The sequence below is a fragment of the Tympanuchus pallidicinctus genome, unplaced genomic scaffold (genome assembly GCF_026119805.1).
Source record: "Tympanuchus pallidicinctus isolate F22 unplaced genomic scaffold, pur_lepc_1.0 scaffold2, whole genome shotgun sequence".
In the NCBI taxonomy this organism is placed as follows: domain Eukaryota; kingdom Metazoa; phylum Chordata; class Aves; order Galliformes; family Phasianidae; genus Tympanuchus; species Tympanuchus pallidicinctus.
Genome location: NW_026294721.1, coordinates 25,309,727 through 25,319,726, shown reverse-complemented (window position 1 = coordinate 25,319,726; position 10,000 = coordinate 25,309,727). Strand labels below are relative to the sequence as shown.

General features: G+C 35.5%; 1 protein-coding gene across 13 annotated transcripts in view; it reads left to right on the top strand.

Annotated features, from left to right (window-relative positions):
• Positions 1 to 10,000, top strand: part of CLOCK (clock circadian regulator) — a 54,425-nt gene that overhangs the window by 10,309 nt on the left and 34,116 nt on the right. For 11 of the 13 annotated variants that reach the window (XM_052681472.1, XM_052681465.1, XM_052681466.1 and 8 more), the window contains one exon: positions 2,310 to 2,396. The exons of the other annotated variants lie outside the window; for them this stretch is intronic. The gene's annotated coding sequence lies outside the window, so the exon portion shown is untranslated. The remainder of the gene's footprint in view (positions 1 to 2,309; positions 2,397 to 10,000) is intronic. 13 annotated transcript variants of the gene reach the window in all.

Below are 10,000 nucleotides of genomic sequence, written 5' to 3'. Positions count from 1 at the left end.
TGTAATTTAACAGGATTCAATGAGCAGAAGTTCTTTTTATTGTTCAAACTTGGCCAAAAGTTGCTTCAGTTCAAGCCTTACCAAAGATCAGCTTGCTTCTGAGAATGAGATGGAAGGAGAGGGCAATGCTGTTTTCGTGACTTGAGTTGCAGTGTTAATCTTAGAAATGGAAAGATATAAGACCTGTGTATGTTAGAGCAAGCACTCAGGTGCTTAGGAGACAAGTAGAATTTCAGGAGAAAGCTACAAGAGTTATGTTGCAGTATTGGGCTACTTGCTTTGTGCCATCCTACATAGGCAGCATGATAGATTTCTGAAAAAACCGTTTCTACCAGCTCATTGATTTGCCTACAGCTGTTTCATCTGTCCAAATCAGATGAGGAAGGTCCTTTTATTTATAACCAGATGGAGCAAGTGGGCATACTCTAGCTGGTTTGTGATAGGTAAACAGACCTCAGCTGCTCTGCTCCTTTGTAATGTCAGGTACCAGCACTGAGTAAGGAGACTTTCTTCTGTGCTCTCAGTGCTTTTCCTTAGCACACCCCCAATATTGTGCTCATTCTACTTGTGCAACGCACCTTCAGTAGGATATTTCCATAATTATTGAGCTTTTTTGGTTCAAATTTTCTTTATTATGATTATCTGTTGCTGCTTTTGTGTTCAGAAAGTTTCATAATAAAATGGACTGCTGCAATAATGTGTTCTGTACAAGGTTATAAAGTTACAACAGAAGATTTTTTGAGCATCCTGATTTCTTATACATGGTGTAAATCATAGATGTTGCTTTTTTCAAAATGGCCTTTTCAGACTGTGAAGGTTATCAAGAATTTGTGTTTTCCAGGGCACACTTCAGCTTAATTTACCATTTTTCTCTCCATGGGCTGTTTTCCTTTGCATTTACAAAAATGAAAGGACAAATAAAAATGTTACTTTCTCATAGCCTTTCTTTTTTTTTTTTTTTTTTTTTTTAAAAGTGCTGAAAATCTTCAGTTCAAAACTGTCCTTAAGCAACAGAACATTTTGTATTTACTCTATAAATATTAGTTACAAATATATTTTTATATATTTACTTTATAAAATAAAAAACAGAATATTCATAAATGTTGTCTTAATGCTTTCCACACAAGCAAATGGCTAAGTAGAGATGAAAATATTTCTAATGCTGATTTGTAGAAATAGGAAGAGAACAGAGATTTGAAAGTTGTTATTCTCCTTGATGTGTGTGCATATGTAAATGCATGCAGTTCAGCCTCTGCTTTTCTGGAAATGTGCCTGTGTCACCACTTGTGGAAAAACCCCTTTACTCAGGAGAAAAATCAAACCACTATCATTTAGATTTGTTCTGACTTGCTTACTTCCATAGCATAAGAAGGAATGGCGGTGCGTTTGGAGCCCATCCACAGGAGATGGGAAATGTAACATTGTAGGGCAGGTAGCTTCTCTTTGTCATAGTTTTTGGGGCCGCTCTATCTATCACAGTGAAGAAAAATCTCAGTGTATTTAGTAGGTTCTAGAGAGGTAATGATCTGCAAATGGTTTCTTGGTACCTGAAAGATTTAAAGAGAAAGAGATTGCTTCTGAGCCAGTTCGGAGTTTATCCCAGGTTTTATCTTTGGATCAGAAGAGTTGACTGAAATTAAATAAAGAAGTGAAGTTGCTCACCAAAACAAAGCTATGTCCTGGGCAGGCAGTAAGGAGGGAGAGGAGCCGTGTAGGATAAAGCACTGCTCTTTGTCAAATTATTCCAATCGTGAAACAAAGTAATGCAGATTTGCAAGACAGGCAGGAGGCTGTAGTTCCACTTTGTTTTGCTGGAGACAGACCGTGTAGCGTGGAGGACTGTCTTAAAGCTTCCCCTCCCACCTTTTGCTTATTACAGGTTGGTGCTGAACTTTTTTTTCAAGATTTTGGACTTTGTGTTGAACCAGACCAAAAGTTTCTGGTGTTGATGAGTTACAGAAAGAAGGAATTTGTGTTCCATATAGGAATAAATGGGATGACTTCTTACTGCTTCAGTTTTTATGGATTTAGGATGTAGCGTTCATATTTCACAGATGCTTAATGATGCTTACAGTCATTCAACTGAATTTTTATTATAGTTGATGAAAATTATTATTACCGTATTACTCTGTTATTTTTTGCTTTGAAGCCCAGGCCCACACAGAATAAATCTTCTAAAATACACATAATACCTCAGCTCTTAAAATTTCAACTTAAGAGAAGGTTTGTATGTATTTAGGCTTTTTTTCCTTAAAAGATAATTTTTTAGGCATTGTTTGAGCATTGTTTTCTTTTCATCTCAATTTCAGCAAATGCAGTGTGAAGCCCATTCCTTCATTTGCAAAAACCTCTGGAAAGTTATTTGGATGATATATATTGAATGTTGGTGAAATTAGGTGAGTCTCTGTGGATGTTTTAATAATTCTAAGCAACAGGATGAGTTAATCATGTGAAACCAAATCCTATTTATAACTTACAGTGCTAAGATACAATCTGGCATTTAACTTAAAATCTGGAAGATTAAATTATTAGATAAGCAAATGACATAGCTCAGAAAAAGAAAGGTAAATGTTATGCAGTGTATTCCTGGATTTTCCCTTTGCTCATGTACAAATATATTTGTAATGCAGTTCTTTTATAATGTAAGTTTCTTGATTCATTTCCATTGGCATATCTGCCACAGTGTTCCTGTGGCTGCTCTCTGGGATGATTGAGGTCAGGCATTTCAATATTGGCATAAACAAATATTGCTATATCATTAATCCATTTTCTTTCTAAATTCCAACAGTCATTACTGCTCGATGTTGAGATGAGTTTGAATGACAGAAGCAAGCACATTTTCATTTTCAGCTCTTTTAAATTTAGTTTGTTTAGTAAGTTTAGTTTGAATTTTGGTAGTAATGCTTACAGACGTGTTTTAGTCTCAGCCGTGTGAATTGCAAAGTGAGAAAAATACTGCAAGGTTTATCTGAAAGTTCATAGATGCCAACAACTTCAGTTTTCACTTGCTGCATTTAGTAGCACAGGTAATAAGAGGAAATAAATTACTGAGACACAAAATCTGAAAGATACGTACCAGTAGGTTGGCACATACTGTTTTCTGTTTAGTTTTGCTTTTAATACGGTGAGCAGTTAAAAGCAAAAGCTTCAGTTCTTGTTGAATCAGTGCCTGTTCTGTTTTGTGAGATGATGCCTGTTTTTTGGAAAGGAAGAATATAATTGAAGTATATGTATTACCATTTTAATTTGTGTCATTAATATGGTTTTGGACAGATCTCTCAACTAATTCCTCTTAGTACCTACTGGTACACTGTGATTGAATTACATTCCCTTCTGAGAAAACCAACTTGTAAGTTCTGCTGCAGGTGTGAGGTGCTCTTGTGTCTCTGCTGGGAACATACAGGCCTGAATCAGTTATTAAATTCTTGGAAAACTTTGAATGGCCTGTGTAATGGTAATGTTTGCTTCTGGAGGCTCAATGAAATCTAACCCAAAATAAACCTGCTTGAGCAGTGTCTGCACACGCTGCTTTTGTCTGCTGATCCATTTTACTTGCTAGTGGTGACATGGACAAAATTGTTAGCTTTGATTAATAGTGGGAAGCTGAGGTTTTCTTTGCAGCAGCTTCTTTTTATACAAACTGTCAAGGAAATAGGGAAAAAAAAACTTGCCAATGACAGTAAATCAAATGACCTATATCACAGCTGTCTTTTGTAATTGATTGTTCTTTAATCTGTTTTCCTTCCTTATTTATGTTCTTAAATTGTGAAAAATAGGAGTCATGATTTTTTTTTATAATTTTATGTGCAATACTGAAATTTGTGTACTTCCTGCTCCAGATTTTTCCTTGAATTTTTAATCAGTGTTGATTTAAAAATAAAACAAAAAGGCACTGAAGCCCAGAATTCTGTTGCAGCCATTGAGTCTGAGCAAGGGGAAAAGAAAAAAAAAAAAAAAAAAAAAAAGAGGTGGTCTTCACAAATGTTTGCAGTTTGTTGGTTTTTTTATGCATTGATACCAAGAATCAGTATTGATTTTATTATTTTTTTTTTTTCTGTATTCCTCAGTTTGAGGTTAAAGATGGCAGTTGTTAATGCTTTGAAAATTTAAGTAATATTTGGTTGCCAGTGTTAAATCACTTCATCTTGAACTAACAGTTGTGAGAGTTCTCCCCATCTGTGCCTGTATGGCTTTAATTCTCCTGAGTCCCGAGAACTTGTGAACATTTGCTGCTAGGGTGATATTCTGCCTGCCTAAGCCAATGATTAGGAATAAACTCATTTATATTTTCTGTTTATCAGATTTTTCCATGTTTCAGCTCTTGATTCATTTTTTTTCCCCATAATTACCAGATTGCCATTGAGAGCATCAGTTCTTTAATGTGCTCATTAAACAAATCTGAAGTTGTAGCACCACAGATATCAACGCCATTTTGGAAAACTTCAGGTTGTTATTTTTGGGGTGGGTTTTTTTTTTAATATTAAATGTGGTGTGGGTTTTTGTTGGTTTTTTTTTTTTTTTTTTTTTTTTTTTTCTTCAAACCAAGTTATTTGCAGAGTAATTTAAATTGGTTATATCCACAACATTATTGCGTATTATAACTAGCATGAAAATGTTAGATGTCATATTTTGTTCTCCCAGGCATAAAGCATCTCTCTGTTCAAATTGTATAACCCTTTCTAAAAAATCTTTATATACATGTTTCAGAGACTTCAGCTAGCAAAAAAACCCAAAAATTAAGTTAGAATCAAAATTTAATACTCTGGTGCTTCATCCAGCAGACTCAGGGGGAGGCCTTATTGAGGCAAGAACAAGCCTTTAAAATGAAGACAAATGTTGGGAGTCAGAACTTCAAAATTGTAAGCCAGCAAGTTATAATGAGCCTTCATTTTTTTAAGTAACCTTGTCTTTGGAATATTACTCTCTTCTGTATTTCATTCTCACTCTGTTAGTAAATTAGTTTATGCATTAGGCATAACTAAACTGTTTCAAGCCTCCATATATGCTTAAGTAAAGTATGGCTGTATTCATTAGCCTTTTAGCATGTGGCCTCAACATCTGATTTATATTAGTTCCAGTGTTTCTTGTGAATGCTGATAACTATTGGTATCCTATTCCTTGATACCAGTGTTCAATAGGAGCCTAGCAAGATCCTAGGAATCTCTAAGGCTTTTATAAATACTTTCTTCATGTTACTTCTCAGGTCTTCAATACTCAGTCTGAATCAGATTCTGTTAAAAAGTGGAAAAAGAGCCTAAATGGAATGTTCTACCTCATTTGCTACGATTTCAGCTATTAGCTGTAGGACGTATCTAGTGCAACTTGATTTTTAACTAGATCCTCCTTGCTATTTGAGATGGCAGTCTTTTAAGCATTGCTAATTTTAGTATCTTCGGGAATGACCTGGAAGGAAAGGTTGTAAGTGTTTGTGAGTAAATCACAGTGATGCTAATTTGGGAGCTGTTGAGAACTTGAGAGAGCAGAGAAGACTTTGAGGGGGCAAGAAGTAAGCGAGCTGAATTGGGTTTAGGTAAATAGAAGTAGTTCACCTTATTGTTCTGTAAAATAAAAGCTGGAAAAGTTGCAAAAGAAAGAAAGCTAATGGAAGCCTAAAAAGGGCTTAAGGAATCATGCTGATATAGTGTGTGTGGTACCAAATAGCTGATATCATTTCATGTTGAATATTATAGGCAGTGCAAAAGAGTAATGGTTCTAATGTAAATAACTTGGAGCACTCATACAAGCTTTTAAAAGCATATAGAGAAGTATCAGGATAGAATCTGAATTTCTGAAAATACAAAAGGAGTTTAATTTGAAAAATTACTTTTTTTCCCCATACTGTTTTGAAAGTTCTTATCTGAGCAGCAAAATTTAAAAACACTAGCCTTAAAAAAATCTATGGTTGTATTATATTTTATGACTTTCAGTAAGTATTACGATTTTTAAAATATTTTTGAAAGTGCTTGCAGAGTGGAAAATGGTTGCATCTAGTTCTGCTGCAAGTGCTGAATTGCTCTGCAAGCTCCAGAAAATGTTCATTAAAAAAATACCTGATGTTTGAAGAGGAATTCTGTCATCATCATCTATCAAACTAATTTGCTATTAAGTAGACCAGACTCAAGGCTTTGGTTGTAATTGTAGTTAATGGGAACAAGGAATTTGTTGGTGTGCTTTGGTGACCCCCTGAAGGTGAGAGAGTGGAATTTTTGAACTCCACATACTGAACACAAGTTCTGAAGGTTTCTGTTAATGTCAGTAGTCACAGAGCCATAAAGAAGGAGTGCATGCTGCTGCTACTCAGAAGCATGAAGAAAGAAGTTGAACAAACATGACATTTGCATAAACTGATAGGATATCAGAAGATAAATGGCTAAAGACAGTTGTTTAGAACTTGCAGTGCTTCTTCAAATTACAGTGGTATTCCTTTTAATAGCATTAATTGAACATTCAGAAATTCAGTTGTGCTCTTTACTCTAATATTTGAATGTTTAAGCAGAGACTTATTACCATGCATGTAAGGAATGATTACAGTAAAATTACGTTACATTTAGAGTTTATACACTGTTGCTGTACTGTGTTTCTGCATGCTTTGTGCAGTACCATTCTTTAAAATACACCATTCTTCCTGCCTGAGCAAGTCCTGCTACTTGCTGAATGTTGTGATGTTCCATTTCCTTTTGGTCCTTGTTTATAGCATTTGAAGTGGCTAAAGGATACCTTAAACTTTATCCCCAGTGTGGTTACAGATTGCTCTGCAGGGGTTTCTAGGAAATATCTTTTGTCTTGGATTTGTCCATTTTTTTTATCTAAGACAACAGTTAAGATATTTCGTCTGAGCAGCAATTGTAAAGCTTTTTAATTTATTTTGCCTTTTTATTTTCCCCTATCCAGTTAAGGTATTTCTTGCTGTTGTAATGAAGCATGTGTCCTGTGTCTCAGGTTTTGCAATCACTGTAATTCCAGTTGAGCCTGGATCGTTGTGCTGACAGTTCTGACAAATGACAAACTCTAATGTTTTGTGTAATGAGATGAAGGAGAGCACAACAATGCAGGTGTTCAGAATTCTGTGACTGTAGTGTTGAGACCCTGTTCGATGTGTAAACTTGCTCTTTCAGTAACAGGTAGTTGTACTGGGCAGAGGAAACACTGAAGGACTTAATGGCAGATGCCAGAGTTACAGAAAAGTCCTTGCTAAATCTCGTTAATCTTATGAATATAGCAGGAGCTGTGTGCTAATACAGATATGGGGGAAGAGAGGGAGCTGCAGGCAGGAGAAGCTCCTAGTTTGGTATTTTTGACTTGGACTTTACTTGAGTGTTTGAACAAAAAGTGTTCCTTCTCTTTTTTTTTTTAATGGTAACATGAGCATGAAGTTTTAGTTCCTCTTTCTTTTCCAAGACAGTTTCCAATGAAGTGTTCTGCCACTCCACAGGCAGTCGGTCTGCTCTTCCCAAATGCTTTACAGGATAATTTAGTTGTGCATGAGTCATGTGTGCTGGGAAATCTAAGCATCAGAAGCAGTTGCACAGCTGCACAGATTGAGGATTGTGCAATCAAATTAGAAAAAAAAAAAAAGGCCCATCACTAAATATTTTTGAAGTGTTGTATTTATCCTTGCATTTCTGAATGAGATGAATAATTAAGGTTCAGATTAAGTATTAGCTTCCTACAGCACCTGTCACTTATTTTTGAGTTGCTGTTTTCAACTATCCTTGTTTGTTTTTTATGTTTGTCCATTTGGTACTCTTGCACAACTTTAAGAGTTGTGGTCTTAGTATAAGTCACTCTTTCACTTAAATTTCTGTAGCTACAGGTGAATAGAGTACATAAGTATAATATGAAGTATAGATACGTATGTGCTTTGCATTGTGAGTTTCCTATTGAAAAAGCTGAATTCTGGAATTCTTTCTATATCAAGAAACTAAGCTCTGCATTATTCTGAAATAGTGCATGTATACAAACCTCATTTTGAAATTTAATTTGTTCCATGTTGTCACATGCTATACTGCAATTCATGAGAGAGTGCAAATGTTTGTTTCATCTAAAATATGGAGCAGACTTCTCAAATAGGAACCACAACACTGTCTTTTCTGAGCAGAAACTGAAATCTCATTCCTTCTAATTTTATTCTCTGGTTGTAATTTAACACATGGTATAGATCATCATGAGCTGGCATTGTTGCCAGAATATGTCTAACCTGGTGATTGACTGCTTCCCCTTCCCCGGTGCCAACATCAGGCATGCTGTATGGTGAAGAGAATGTGGATGATTTTACCTGAATGAAACAATGTTTGGGTTGCCCTTAGGCTGGTCTGGCTTCGGGCTGTGTTGACTGTGTGATCACAGTTACTAATGCTAGCAGTAGAGAGGGAATTTAATACAGTTGTAGAAATGAGTGGCAAAAATAATAATTTGTAAAAAGCTAACAGTATCTTGGAAATGTTCAGCTTTACAAAGGAATTTGGTAAAAGTGATTAGAAATAGATAGTTTCTCTGTGAAGTCACTTGTATCTGTAGCCACGTCCTTATCTTCAGAGCCTATGCGTACCCTGTCCCTGCTATCTTATGTGTGGTAATTTTCATGTATGCACTGATCTGAAGGAGTACTGAGTCTGTCTGTCCTTATTCTAGATGAGTGCCCTATGCAGGAATAAGTCTTTTGTCTCCTATAAAAAAAAACAAACAAGCCAGCAACAACAAAATCCTTAAACTTTCACAGCATAAGTTCTTAGAGGCCTTCTTGGCCATCTTTTTGACTGCAGTGATCTCTAAAGAGTTTTAGGATGCAGTAGTGGTAACAGAGCGAGAAATTTTGAACAAAGGTTTTTATTTGGGTGGTTGTTTTTTTTTATTATTAGTTGGTCTGATTCTTCGCATACAAACTATGGGAATTCTTTTGGATTATTTGAAGTATTAAATATTCTTTGGATTAAATTTCTTGATCTGGGATAGAATTTTGTAAAGGTTCATTTGTATGCATTTCATTAACTGCTTTAAACTACCTCTTTCACACTTACAGTACACACATGCATTGCTACTAAAAGTCTGGCAGGTAATGTCAAGTGAGCACATGATTAATTGTAGTGCACTGACAAATGCTTTGTTTTTTGTTGCAGTAATAATAACTGTAAGGTCTCATTTTTTGCATTTAAACATGGGTTTCTATCAAAACAGAGCAGAATTGTTTTATGGAATGGAAGAAGAACCTAATCTACCCTACCTTGTTTTGAATGTGTAGTAATTACATCTGTTGAATTTGATAGTGGATGATTTCCAGGACAGTTTTTACTTGCTTGTAAACATTCTTCCCCATTGTTTTTTGGGACAGAGAAAGAAGAATGCTTAACTTGTTGACTTGTCTCATTTCTCAGTGTAGTAATAGTGTTTTAATAAGTTTTGTCATTGCATTTTTATTAATCTTGAGAAATAAAGTGAATAGAACATTTTTGTTTGTCTGGTAACTTTATTCTGTAGAAAATAATTATCTTGTACTAAACAGATAATTTTCTGCAGTAGGAATTTCAGTATTTGAGCACATTCATGGTACTGTTACGTCTTCGAGCTTCTGGAAAAAACGCCTGACCTGTCAATTGCATGCATTCTCCTTTGTTTTTAAGAGAATAAAGGACTGAAGGTGGGATTTTCTTCTCTGTAAAGTAGACCAAGTTTAGATCCCTCTTGTGAGAACAGCAGAATGTCAGGATTTTGCACAGTTTGCTGTACTTTCTGCTCTGCTAACTTCAGTTTCGAACCTGTTACTGAGCTGACTGTGTAAGCTATTTCTGCCCCAAGTCTCATTAAAGTAGAGATTTTCAGGGACATGAGGGTTTCTAGTGTTGAATTGTAGCATTAACGAGTTAGCTTGCCTTGATTAAAATTCATGCAGTGAAGTGCTGTTTTTAAATACTCAATAAGGACGTACTAGTTGCGTGTTTCAGATAGGCAAAGTTGGATTTCAAATGTGAGAAAACAGCACATACTCGGAAGACTTAACCCTTGG